At 42.9% G+C, this 14,021-nt stretch overlaps 1 long non-coding RNA gene across 2 annotated transcripts; it reads right to left on the bottom strand.

The window, feature by feature from the left end:
• Positions 1-423: 423 nt before the first annotated feature.
• LOC106568069 (uncharacterized) lies at positions 424-5,791 on the bottom strand. Of its 2 annotated transcripts, none has more exons than XR_014379934.1 (4): positions 5,463-5,791; positions 4,921-5,030; positions 4,401-4,498; positions 424-603 (listed from the first exon to the last, which is right to left on the bottom strand). It is a non-coding gene; the product is annotated as an uncharacterized LOC106568069 (long non-coding RNA). The 2 variants fall into 2 exon arrangements; XR_001320225.3 differs by having other exon boundaries at positions 4,401-4,501; positions 5,463-5,789.
• Between the last annotated feature and the right edge of the window lie 8,230 nt (positions 5,792-14,021).

Genomic DNA, 14,021 nt, shown 5'->3' with positions numbered 1-14,021 from the left:
ACAACAAGTTTGATGTCAGCCGACAATAGAATGCTCATGATGTCACTGCGACAACCTTATACAGACAAGTCGATAGACATAGTATAAACCAGCCTTTAGTCTTGAAATCTTTGGTTGTACACTACCATACTCCCTCTGTTTAGCACATGGTGTCACATGTGAATCCTTAAAGAGATGGGTAGGGCTAAGGCTTGAGATGGTGTGAACTACTATTTGCTAAATGGGTGTAGATAAAGAAGAGCTCTCCAATAGATGTACCAAAACATTCAATGGGCCATTTTCTCAAAATTGACGTTACAAGTTTATCAACTTTCAAAGCAGAATTACTTTTCCATTGTTCCTTGAAATGTTGCTACATAAGACCGAATCCATAACAACACAGGGCAAGACCCAGATGCAGACACCGGAGGCAGATAGTTTGAGTTTCTGATATTTATTGAAAAACAAGGGGCAGGCAAGAGGCAAGTCGAGGACAGGCAGAAGGTCATAAACCAGGTCAGATTCCAGAAGGTACAGGGCGGCAGGCAGGCAGATCAGGGCAGGCTGAATGGTCAGGCAGGCGGGTACAGTGTCAGGGCAGGCAAAGGGTCAGAACCGGGAGAACTAGAAAAATTGAGATTAGGAAAAACACGCTGGTTGACTTGACAAGATGATCTGGCAACAGACAGACAGATGATAAATACACAAATGGGAGACACCTGGTGGGGGGTGGAGACAAGCACAATTGGGCCGATTGGTCACATTTTTACTCCTGAACCTATATAGGCTTGCCATAACAAAGGGGTTGAATACTTATTGACTCAAGACATTTCAGCTTTTAATTTATTTCATTTGTAAGAATGATAAAAAACATAATTACACTTTGACATCATGTGGTATTGTGAGTAGGCCAGTGACACAAGATCTCAATTTCATCCATTTTAAATTCAGGTTGTAACACAACAAAATGTGGAAAAAGTCAAGGGTTGTGAATACTTTCTGAAGGCACTGTATATTCGGAAAGTATTCATACCCCTTGACTTTTTCCACATTTTGTTACATTAAAGCCTTATTCTAAAATCGATTAAATTGTTTTTTTCCCTCATTAATCTACACACAATACCCCATAATGACAAGCAAAAACAGGTTTATACATTTTTGCAAATCTAAAAAAAATTAAAAAAAATGAAATTTGACATTTGCGTAAGTATTCAGACTCTATACTCAGTACTTTGTTGAAGCACCTTTGGCAGTGATTACAGCCTCAAGTCTTCATGGGTATGACGCAACAAGCTTGGCACACCTGTATTTGGGGAGTTTCTCCCTGTTGTTTTCTGTAGATCCTTTCAAGCTCAGTCAGGTTGGATGGGGAGCATCACTGCACAGCTATTTTCAGGTCTCTCCAGAGATGTTCGATCGGGTTCAAGTCCGGGCTCTGGCTGGGCCACTCAAGGACATTTGAGACTCCTGCGTGGTCTTGGCTGTGTGCTTAGGGTTGTTGTCCTGTTGGAAGGTGAACCTTTGCTCCAGTCTGAGGTCCTGAGCGTTCTGGAGCAGGTTTTCATCAAGGAACTCTCTGTACTTTGCTCTGTTCATCTTTCGCTCTATCCTGACAAGTCTCCCAGTCCCTGCCGCTGAAGAATATCCGCACAGCATGATGCTGCCACCTCCATGCTTCACCATAGGGATGGTGCCAGGTTTCCTCCAGACGTGACACTTGGTATTCAGGCCAAAAGAGTTCAACCTTGATTTCATCAGATGAGATAATCTTGTTCATCATGGTCTGAGAGTCCTTTAGGTGCCTTTTGGCAAACTCCAAGCGAAGTTTGCCTTTTACTGAGGAGTGGCTTCCGTCTGGCCACTCTACCATAAAAGCCTGATTGGTGGTGCTGCAGAGATGTTTGTCCTTCTGGAAGGTTCTCCCATCTCCACAGAGGAACTCTGGAGCTCTGTCACCTCCCAGTGACCAAGGCCCTTCTCCCCCGATTGCTCAGTTTGGCCGGGCGTCCAGCTCTAGGATTAGTCTTCTTCTATTTAAGAACCCTTCCTCAGATCTGTGCCTCGACACAATCTTGTCTCGTAGCTCTAGGGGCAATTCCTTTGCTCTGACATGCACTGTCAACTGTGGGACCTTATATAGATAGGTGTGTGCCTTTCCAAATCATGTCCAGTCAATTGACTTTACCACGGGTGGACTCTAATCAAGTTGTAGAAACATCTCAAGGATGATCAATGGAAACAGGATGCACCTGGGCTCAATTTTGAGTCTGGATACTTATGTAAATAAGGTATTTCTGTTTTTTTATCCTTTATACATTTGCAAAAATGTGTCATTATGGGGTATTGTGTGTAGATTGATGAGGACAATCTTTTTATTTAATACATTTTAGAATAAGGCTGTAAAGTAACAAAATGTGTAGAAAGTCAAGGGGTCTGAATACTTTCCGAATGCACTCTATATTACACATTAGAACTCGGACTCCACGCTGTTGGGGCTATCTGTCTTATCACTCGTAGGCTGACCAGTTTTCACAGAAGGGGAGTCGCTCTAATTGTTTTTTGGGAGAGGAGGAGGAGGAGTAGGAGAGCCGGCACTCTCACTAGAGAAATTGTCACTATTCTCGAGGGGAAGAAGAAGAAGAGGAGGAGCAAGGCCATTGTCATTGCCGGGCATAAGTAGGCCCACTAGCTTCCACCTGCGATTGTGTTTTGTCAGTTGAGGACAAGGTGCTAGCTTTGCTGATGTGGTTATCTTCAGTAATTTGGCATGAGCTTGATCAAAAAAAGCTTTTGTGCAGCATTTTTGTGCACCACTTGGTCTTGCCTTTTGTTTATCCATCTTGAACAACGCACTCACTCTCCATCCGAGTCCGACCTGATTGACCTATTTGTTTTTACTTGATAGCCAATTAGGTGAGGAGGCCAAGGCGGGCTGCTGCTGGTGCCACTGAGAAATGGTTTCCGCTACGCCAGTGGTCTGTACATCGTCGCCAGTCACCAGCTAATGAAGATCCGTTGAATCAAGTTTGGGATTGAGGTGCTTCACTATCTCCTGCCACAGGCATTCACACAAAATTATGGCATCAATCCATGTTAATGTCCTGTTCTCAACATGCTATGCTTTGCAGTTCCATTTATACTGCTTTGCTTTCAGAAGATTTTGTCACTATAGTATGTTCTCCAAATAACACATGCCATTTAGCAGACACTTTTATCCAAAGCAACTTAGTCATGTGTGCATACATTTTACATATGAGTGGTCCCAGGAATCAAACCCACTATCCTGGCATTGCAAGCACCATGCTCTACCAACTGAGCTACAGAGGACATCACAGTGAATGTGATGCACTTTAAAGCTGGTGAGAAGATGTTTCCTTAGCTAAGAACTCAAACTGCTTTGTCTACCTCAGAGTATCTACCTCACAGTGAAAGTGGTTGAAAGAGAACACCCTTTGAGAATTCTTCATCCAGATCCCAATTTCTCTGTCTGAGACAGGAAGGTTGCGGAATGGGAACAAAGTCATGGCGGCCTGGCAGCACCGTAAAAGTCTGTGGGCCGCCTGGCCCGGGGATCAAGGATGGGTTGCATGGGAACACCACGGTAGACGGGATCTCTTTAACCAGCCGTCGAACAGCAGCCAGGTGGCCAAATGTGAAAAGGTGCAAGCCAGCGACTCGGCGACCTACTGTATGGTATGACTGCTAACAGCCCAGGTTTCCCACGCTTTGAAAAGTTCCCCATTCCAGGGTTTGTCTTTTGTTGTTGCAACTGAATTATTGAAGACTCTTGCGGTGTCTTGGCTCAGGCTATCTCTGACCTTGTTCTCCCAAACACTATCTCACACCTATATGTATATGATTTCTGAATTTACCTTTAGCAATCAAGCAAGGAGGGAAAACGTTGGTATTTTTTTGACTCTCCAGTCTTTTCCTTTGTGGTGGTCATTCTTGAGGATAAACAACAACAACTTAATCACCCAGAACATTCCGTTACTAACGACTCAGCTCAAATATTCTGGGCACGCTGACGGCCAACCAACCAAGCATACTTAACTTCACAATGTTAATCAAAGCACTCAACAATGCCCTATTGTCACGGACTGAAACCACCCAAAACCACCAGAAACCAGATACATTCCTAGCAGTTCAGTAATTAGTAGAGACTTCCTTATTTTACACAGCGTGTCACCAGACCAGGACACACAGCTGTAATGGTGTCCCCAAGGCGTCACCATGGCCAGCGCTAGCTAGCTGGGTCTCCTGATGGAAGGGAACTGTAATTAAAGACTGGGTCTCTTTCACCGTTCACTCTCTGGCTCCTGTCAGGCCATCTAATGACTTCCATATGAGGCACTTTACAAGCGGAGAGAGTGGGATTAATGTTGGCTGGTCGGAGGGGAAATGGCCGTCCTGGGAGTTACCTGTCAGGGCCCCGCACTGCGCCATGCCCCTCTTGTCTCCCTACGCAGGCCGGCCCAGAGCGATGGATGTTGCACAACACCGAGAGGAGAGGGACCAACTGCTGCGTTTGAGGGGAGGAGAGGAGAGAAGAGAGAGAGAGTGAAATAGAGAGAGAGATGGGACAGAGCAGAGGGAAATTCACACCAGATGAGGAAGGACTCTAGTTGGGTAGTGGGCAGGAGTGATGCATTGCAGAGGCCTGCTCTTGGCTAGGGTCCCCTTCTCCTGGGGTGACTAGGTTTGCAGGAGCTTTAGCTGCGGCTTATTGTTATGAACCATGTGTTCCTGGACTTGGAAGTTCCTTTTTTCCCTACACAGTATGTAATTAAATGTTTTTTAAATGTTATTACTACAGTAATCACACATATACTACACAAGTTTAGGATAAACTTAATGTAAAGTGTTACCAGCTCATCTATAACATTGACTTACTATAATCCTTACAGATGGAGGGTATTATAATAAAAGAGAACTACTTACATATTTTCTGTTAGAATTCCAGAGATCATCATTGGCATTGTTTACAGCTTCTCTTCAGTGGTGGAGGAAAAACAGCTGTGTTCGTGCTGCAGTTCTGTTGACAGTGTGCCCTGCTCAAGGGCGTCAAGTAATGTATTCCCAATTAGTGTGTATCCTTTAGGCAAATTCCCTTTTCCCCCCATGATCCCCATAATACTGTTTTAAATCAGAGCAATAAGGTGATTTACATACTATATTAAATGAATGAAGCAAGACTTGAGACTGCAGCCACATGCCTTACCTTCCATATGAAACACACATGCTCAAAGGTATGCATATCATTTTAACAGTAGATGGAGAACCAACAATGTGTGAAGAAGACAGAGAAAGAGAGGAGGGGAAGAGAGAGAGATGACTTTTCCCTCGTTAATTTAGTCCCGTGGGGCATACATGCATAGAATAACAGCAAACACTGGAGAAGAAAGCCATAGGAAAGACGGGAAATAACTGAGAGGGAGATACATAGCGAAAAAGAAAGATAGATACAATGTTAGAGTTCTTACAATGTTTTAGCGGTGAGCTTGCGTAGCATCACAAAGACACCGCCCAGTTGACAGTTCTTGACTCCTGCTTAACAGAGGTATTTTGGACATGCTCTCTCTCCGTAGAATACATATCTGCAGCTGGTGCTCTACGTGGAGACCATGGGGATTGACATGTCTGCAAAGTGGTGCTAGCCATTGCTTGGAATGAGTGCTCCCCTTGTTGAAATCACAGCAATTTTCTGTTTCCCTGTCATTGTGCCTGAGAGAATGCCCTCGGTCACAGGACAGACAGATACATAGCAAGAGAGAGAGACATAGAAACAGAGAGAGAGAGAGAGCGATAGAGAGGGAGGAAGGCAGGGAGGGAGGGAGAATGAGAGAGAAAGAGGAGGAGACGTAGAGATATTCTTTGGGAGAGAGAGTTTGGAAGAGAAAAAACACTCCAGCTGAGTTGACTCAAGCTGTCACTGACTTCAGTGTGTATTTCACACGGTATTGATTCCAACCTGGATCCTGTGCTCCATGCAGCCACAGAGGCCCATCTGCGAGCTACACTCAATTCATCCTCATTTCGAGGGCTGTCTGGCGTTACCTATTGTCAGACATAATCTCAACAATTAAATGAATGGAGTGTAAGGCTTATTTGTGTTTAAGTCTGGTTGACTTCTCTCTGACACAGAAATTAAGGTCGACATGATGATATCACCCGCTGCTCTGACTGACACTGTGATGCATTTCCAAACAAAGCTGTGCTGGCGTTTACTACGGTGCGGTAATCTCAGGCCCTGCTTATGTGTCTTACCTTTACACGTCTCTTAAACAGTGTATGCTCAATGAAATAGGGAGTGAGCTCCCAAATCACATTCACTGCTGAATCTTTATCTCCCTGTCTTCACATTATTTCTGTATAGTGTTGGCTGCTTGCAGAGTTGTAGTTAATCTAAATGTGCAGAAAAAAACGATTTGCACTGAACAGTCCTTGGGTCCATGTTTAGTCCATATCCACTTTGAATAATTGTTAAGTCTGTGAAATCATGGTGTCATCATATTGCCAAATACAAAATGATATTGCATCATCCAACAACATCACCCAGCCATTAAGGAAAGGAAGGAAATAATGGAATGTGGGAGTGTTCTGGTTGCAGATTTTACTGCTCCCCAGCTAAGCATAACTAACAACTTCTGTAATTTTACAGTTTTATTTTCAGTTTGTTTTAATCACCACAAAATGCTTTTTATTTGCTTCTTCTATTGTGTAAACAAGAGAGGAAATGAAAAAACATTTGTTCAAGTGAGACTAATTGAGACTCGGAAAAATTGGATTTCAGCATATCACCTGCTCCTCTGAAAAAGATCTGGTCAGCACTGAGTTGTTACCAAACATATTTATATGTAAATCACAATTTGCATCAATTGTTCGATTCAGACACAAAATAAAGGAAGTGAAAGTTTCACTGGAATACCATAACTAACACAGAGAAGACCAGTGAGATCTATCTTGCTCAGGGAGAATGGTCAGCAACCTGTTTCCCCTTTCACGCACGCACGCGCACACACACACACACACACACACACACACACACACACACACACACACACACACACACACACACACACACACACACACACACACACACACACACACACACACACACACACACACACACACACACACACACATGGACACACACAGACAGACCTAGCATTGTCTTTAGCAAAATAGGCCTGCACTCAGATCACTGAGCATATGGGTTTGCTTGTACATCCTGTATGTTGACTATGAACACGTGATCTATAAACTCTCCACAGACCTAGGTGGGCGCGGAGGAGGAGGCAGGCAGCGGGGTTTCAGATGTGTTATGCTCCCACACCCCATCAAACGAAGCCTCCCTCTCCAGGGGGTACCTGTTCAACAGCTACCTCTCAGGATGATCCCACACAACCACCAGCTGAAAGGACCATTTTGAACATCTCTTTTCCCTCATGTACATGTCCAGGCAGATTGAGTCGGTTGCGATCTAGAAGGATGAATTGGGTAGATTGGTGAAAACTCCAAAGCCTTTGATCAAATCAAATCAAGTTTAAGCTTTTAGAAATTGGTTTCTTGGGTGTTTGACAAGCTCAAATACATGTGAAACGTACATATGGTATAAATGGAATAGGTAACTAGGTTGCTCTTTGATAGATGATCAATGTAAGCAATGATTATCGCTTACAGGCCATTTGATCTGGAGCTTTGAGGTCATGTGATGAAAGATGCATCTGTTGGCTGGCAATGATCAAACAGTTGGGCTGAGTTAATGTCAGATACCTCCTGGGTAACAACGTCCCCTCCTGGTTGAGAAACCTCTTTAAAAAAGTTGGCTCTGATTGCTAGTTTAAAAGAATGTACCACATCTTCTTATATCTCCACTTCTAAATCGTAGTGCTCCTTCCTGCCTAACAGCTTCAGGGACGGTCTCCCTGACGGTAAGAGAGTGAACAGCTCTTGGCTGGGGTGTGTGGGGTCCTTGATGATGCTGCGGGACTTCCTCAGGTACCATTTTAAGTAAATTAACTGGATGGGTGCAGCGGTATTAAACTGGTCCCATTCTCAACAGCCAGCCGAGACATTCACTGTCTGTTGGTAGAGGTAGGCCTCTCCCGCAACTGCACCCCCAGTCACCGTGCGTTCTGTGAAGAGCCTGTGTTTCCTCGACATCTGCACGCTCCTGTCTCTCTATAGTTCTTTTCTCTCGGTCAGCCCGCAAATGGAACAACTCAGCATCAGTACACTCTGCCTCAAACCGAGGTCTCCAATATCCTCTTTGTTCACGATAGACATTCTTTACTCTAATTAAATTTGAGAGGGCAGCAAATACTGTGAGGGAGTGAGAACCGAAAATGTACATCCTTCAACCATGCCAACCTCGGAAGTCCTAACCTATGTCCAGACTCGAGGTGCCTATTATTCTACTTTCTGGATTTCAATCCCAAAAACAATTGAAATAAGTTAGCTGAAAAATTGTGCAAAGAAAGTAATTACAAAGACTATTGCGGTCATGGGAGGCTAGAGCTGTGTGTTTGGGAGGTATTTATGATGGACTTTGACGTTGCATGGGGTTTCTATGGAGAAGGTGGGGGTAGAATCATCATATTATCTACATGAAGCAATGGACCTAAAAACTGTCTGGGGTACTGACAAAAGACCAGGCAAGTGTTATAAAGGGCCCAGAAGTTGTTTTGGGTGAATTTCCCCTTTAAAACAGCTGATTCTCTCTACTGCAGTCCCATTTTGGGGTGTGTTACCTCCTCTGCTTCCTGAAGTCAACAATCAACTCCTATGTTTTGCTGATGTTGAGGGGGTGGTTCTTGTCCTAGCACCACAATTCCAGTTCACTTACCTCTTCCCTATAGGCTGATTCGTGGTTGTTGGTTATCAGGCCTAAAACCATGGTGTCGTCAGAAAACTTGATGATGGAGTTTGTATCGTGCAAAGCCACGCAGTCGTGGGTGAACAGGAAGTACAGGCTGAGGACCCACCCCTGTGTTAAGAGTCACTGTGTAGGTGTTGTTGCCAATCCTCACAGCCTGCGGTCTGTCCTTCAGGAAGTCCAGGATCCAGTTGCAGAGGGTAGTGTCCAGACCCAGGGCTCTGAGTTTGGAGGGAACAATAGTGTTGAATGCTGAACAGCAGTTTCACATAGGTGTTCTTGTTGTCCAAATATGTTAGTGCCGTGTGAATAGCGATGGAAATACTGTAACGTGGATATGTTGGAGCAGTAGGCAAGTTGGAGTGGGTCGAGTGTGCTGGCCTTGATGTGGGCCATGACCAGCCTCTCAAAGCAATTCATGATGACAAGGGTGAGTGCAATGGGGCAATAGTCATTTGGGCATGTCAGCATAGTTATCTTGGCATTGGGATGATGCTGGTGTCCTTGAAGCAAGTGGGGACTACGGCCTGGGACAGGGACAAGTTGAAAATGTTTTTGAGCGTTTTCCTCAAGTCAAGCTCGGAGAGTGAAAGCACCTGGTCGTTCTGGAGCAGAGAGAGCCTTCCTAGATGGCTACGTATTGTCTTCCTCAAAGCGAGCATTGAATGTGTTAAGCTCATATGAGAAGGAGGCTTTGGTGGGCACCACACAGCTGGATTTGCCTTTGTAGTCCGTGATAGCCTGTAGTCCTTGCCACATATTTGAGAGTCTGAGTTGTTGAACATCAATACAAGTTTGAGTTTATATTGTCTTTTTGCGTCCCTAATGGATTTGCAGAAGTCAGACCTTGCCTTGTACAAGTCACGTGCCAGAGTTGTCAGGGTTCGTTTTGCTGACATTGAATGCTGCAGTACGGGCTCTCAGCATGGTAATTATTTATCCGTTCATCCTTGGGTTTTGGTTGGGGTATGTCCGGATTATTATTATTGGGTGCAACATCATCAACACATTTTCTAATGAAGCCTGTGAATGACGATGTATAATCCTATATTCCTTTTCATATACATGTACACTACTGGTCAAACGTTTGGGGTCACTTAGAAATGTCATTGTTTTTGAAAGAAAAGCAAAACACCAGTCTCATCGTCAACAGTGAAGAGGCGACTCCGGGATGCTGGCCTTCTAAGCAGAGTTGCAAAGAAAAAGCAATATCTCAGACTGGCCAATGAAAAGAAAAGATTAAGATAGGCAAAAGAACACAGACACTGGACAGTGGAACTCTGCCTAGAAGGCCAGCATCCCGGAGTTGCCTCTTCACTGTTGACGTTGAGACTGGTGTTTTACGGGTACTATTTAATGAAGCTACCAGTTGAGGACTTGTGAGGTGTCTGTTTCTCAAACTAGACATTCTAATGTACTTGTCCTCTTGCTCAGTTGTGCACCAGGCCTCCCACTCCTCTTTCTATTCTGGTTAGTACCAGATTGCGCTGTTCTGTGAAGGGAGTAGTACACAACGTTATACCAGATCTTCAGTTTCTTGGCAATTTCTCGCATGGAAAAGCCTTCAATTCTAAGAACAAGAATAGACTGACGAGTTTCAGAAGAAAGGTCTTTGTTTCTGCCAATTTTAGCCTGTAATCAAACCCACAAATGCCGATGCTCCAGATACTCAACTAGTCTAAAGAAGGACAGATGTGTTGCTTCTTTAATCAGGACAACAGTTTTCAGCTGTGCTAACATAATATCAAAAGGGTTTTCTAATGATCAATTAGCCAGTAAAATGATACATTTGGATTAACTAACAGAACGTGCCATTGGAACACAGAACATCAAACAAATCAGTCAAGACCTCAGAAACAAAATTGTAGACCTCCACAAGTCTGGTTCTTCCTTGGGAGCAATTTCCAAATGCCTGAATGTACCATGTTCATCTGTACAAACAATAGTATGCAAGTATAAACACCATGGGACCACGCAGCCATCATACCACTCAGGAACGAGACACGTTCTGTCTCCCAGAGATGAACGTACTTTGGTGCGAAAAGTGCAAATCAATCCCAGCACACAGCAAAGGATCTTGTGATGATGCTGGAGGAAACAGGTACAAAAATATCTATGTCCACAGTAAAACGAGCCCTTTATCGACATAACCTGAAAGGCCGCTCAGCAAGGAAGAAGCCACTGCTCCAAAACCACCATAAAAAAGCCAGACTACGGTTTGCAACTGCACATGGGACAAAGATCGTACTTTTTGGAGAAATGTCCTCTGGTCTGATGAAAGATAAATTGAACTGTTTGGCCATAATGACTATTGTTATGTTTGGAGGAAAAAGGGGGAGGTTTGCAAGTCGAAGAACACCATCCCAACCGTGAAGCACGGAGTGGGAGCATCATGTTGTGGGGGTGCTTTGCTGCAGGAGGAACTGGTGCACTTCACAAAATAGATGGCATCATGAGGGAGGAAATTTATGTGGATATATTGAAGCAACATCTCAAGACATCAGTCAGGAAGTTAAAGCTTGGTCGCAATTGGTCTTCCAAATGGACAATGACCACAAGCATACTTCCAAAGTTGTGGCAAAATGGCTTAAGGACAACAAAGTCAAGGTATTGGAGTGGCTATCACAAAGCCCTGACCTCAAACCCATAGAAAATTTGTGGGCAGAACTGAAAAAGTGTGTGCGAGCAAGGAGGCCTACAAACCTGACTCAGTTACACCAGCTCTGTCAGGAGGAATGGGCCAAAATTCACCCAACTTATTGTGGGAAGCTTGTGGAAGGCTACCTGAATTGTTTGACCCAAGTTAAACAATTTAAAGGCAATGCTACCAAATACTAATTGAGTGTATGTAAACTTCTGACCCACTGGGAATGTAATGAAAGTAATAAAAGTTGAAATAAATAATTCTCTCTACTATTATTCTGACATTTCACATTCTTAAAATAAAGTGGTGATCCCAACTGACCTAAGACAGGGAATATTTACTAGGATTAAATGTCAGGAATTGTGAAAACTGAGTTTAAATGTATTTTGCTAAGGTGTATGTAAACTTCCAACTTCAACTGTATATATATATATACAACACTATGTGGACACCCCTTCAAATCAGCATCTGAATTGTGATTAGGTCCGGACTTTGATTAGGAAATTCCAAAACTTCAAATGTGTTGCTTTATAGCCACTTTCATATGGACTTGATTGTTTGTTTTGGATCATTGTCTTGCTTCATGACCCAGCTGCGCTTCAGCTCACAGACAGATGACCTGACATTCTCCTGTAGAATTCTCTGATACAGATAAGAATTCATGGTTCCTTCTATTAAAACCTCTCTTGGGTAGGGGGCAGTATTTAGAATATGGATGAATGAGATGCCCAATGTAAACTGCCTGTTACTCAGGCCCAGAAGCTAGGATATGCATATGCATGGTAGTATTGGATAGAAAACTCTAATATTTCCAAAACTGTTAAAATAATGTCTGTGAGTATAACAGAACTGATATGGCAGGAAGTTGGATATTTTTGATGTGGTTACTTTTCAATTGAATGCCTATACAGTATGTAATGGGATAGGACAGAATGCAGTTCCAATGGCTTCCACTAGATGTCAACAGTCTTTAGACATTGTTTCAGGCTTGTTTTCTGAAAAATGAGGAAGAATGAGACTGTAGAATGTGGACTGTAGAATGAACCATAGCTGTTTTGCGCGCATGACCAATTGTGCGCCGTTCGTTGTTTTTCCATTCTATTGAATACGCTATTGTCCGGTTGAAATATTATCGATTATTTAGACAATTGACAACCTGAGGATTAATTATAAACATTGTTTGAAATGTTTTGACAATTAATCTTGATGGTTGTACAGTTGTCTCCAAAAAACTGTGAAGCGTTACTCTGGACCCTGATCTCTCTTTTGAAGAATGTATCAAGACTGTTTCAAGGACAGCTTTTTTCCATCTACGTAACATTGCTAAAATCAGAAACTTTCTGTCCAAATTGATGCAGAAAAATGTATCCATGCTTTTGTCACTTCAAGGTCAGACTACTGCAATGCTCTACTTTCAGTTAGTGCTAAACACGGCTGCTAGAATCTTGACTAGAACCAAAAAATTTTATCATATTACTCCATTGCTATTCTCTCTGTTAACCTCTCTAGGGTCGGCAGAACGAAATCGTCCCACTTACGTAACAGCCAGTGGAATCCTGTGGCGCGTTATTCAAATACCTTAGAAATGCTATTACTTCAATTTCTCAAACATATGACTATTTTACACCATTTTAAAGACGAGACTCTCGTTAATCTAACCACACTGTCCAATTTCAAAAAGGCTTTACAACGAAAGCAAAACATTAGATTATGTCAGCAGAGTACCCAGCCAGAAATAATCAGACACCCATTTTTCAAGCTAGCATATAATGTCACAAAAACCCAGAAGACAGCTAAATGCAGCACTAACCTTTGATGATCTTCATCAGATGACACACCTAGGACATTATGTTATACAATACATGCATGTTTTGTTCAATCAAGTTCATATTTATATAAAAAAACAGCTTTTACATTAGCATGTGACGTTCAGAACTAGCATTCCGGTGAATTTACTAAAAATTTACTAAATTACTCACGATAAACGTTCACAAAAAGCATAACAATTATTTTAAGAATTATAGATACAGAACTCCTCTATGCACTCGATATGTCCGATTTTAAAATAGCTTTTCGGTGAAAGCACATTTTGCAATATTCTAAGTAGATAGCCCGGCATCAGAGGGCTAGCTATTTAGACACCCAGCAAGTTTAGCACTCACCAAAGTCAGATTTACTATAAGAAAAATGTAATTACCTTTGGTGTTCTTCGTCAGAATGCACTCCCAGGACTTCTACTTCAATAACAAATGTTGGTTTGGTCCAAATAATCCATAGTTATATCCAAACAGCGGCGTTTTGTTCGTGCGTTCAAGACACTATCCGAAAGGGTAAAGAAGGGTGACGAGCACGACGCATTTCGTGACAAAAAATGTCTAAATATTCCATTACCGTACTTCGAAGCATGTCAACCGCTGTTTAAAATCAATTTTTATGCCATTTTTCTCGTAAAAAAGCAATAATATTCCGACCGGGAATCTGCGTTTAGGTAAGAAGACGAAAGAAAATAAAGCATGGGGT

Source organism: Salmo salar, chromosome 13, assembly GCF_965601325.2.
Source record: "Salmo salar chromosome 13, fSalSal1, whole genome shotgun sequence".
Taxonomy (NCBI): domain Eukaryota; kingdom Metazoa; phylum Chordata; class Actinopteri; order Salmoniformes; family Salmonidae; genus Salmo; species Salmo salar.
The sequence above is the reverse complement of the archived record's forward strand: the minus strand, read 5'-3'. Positions and strand labels throughout refer to the sequence as shown.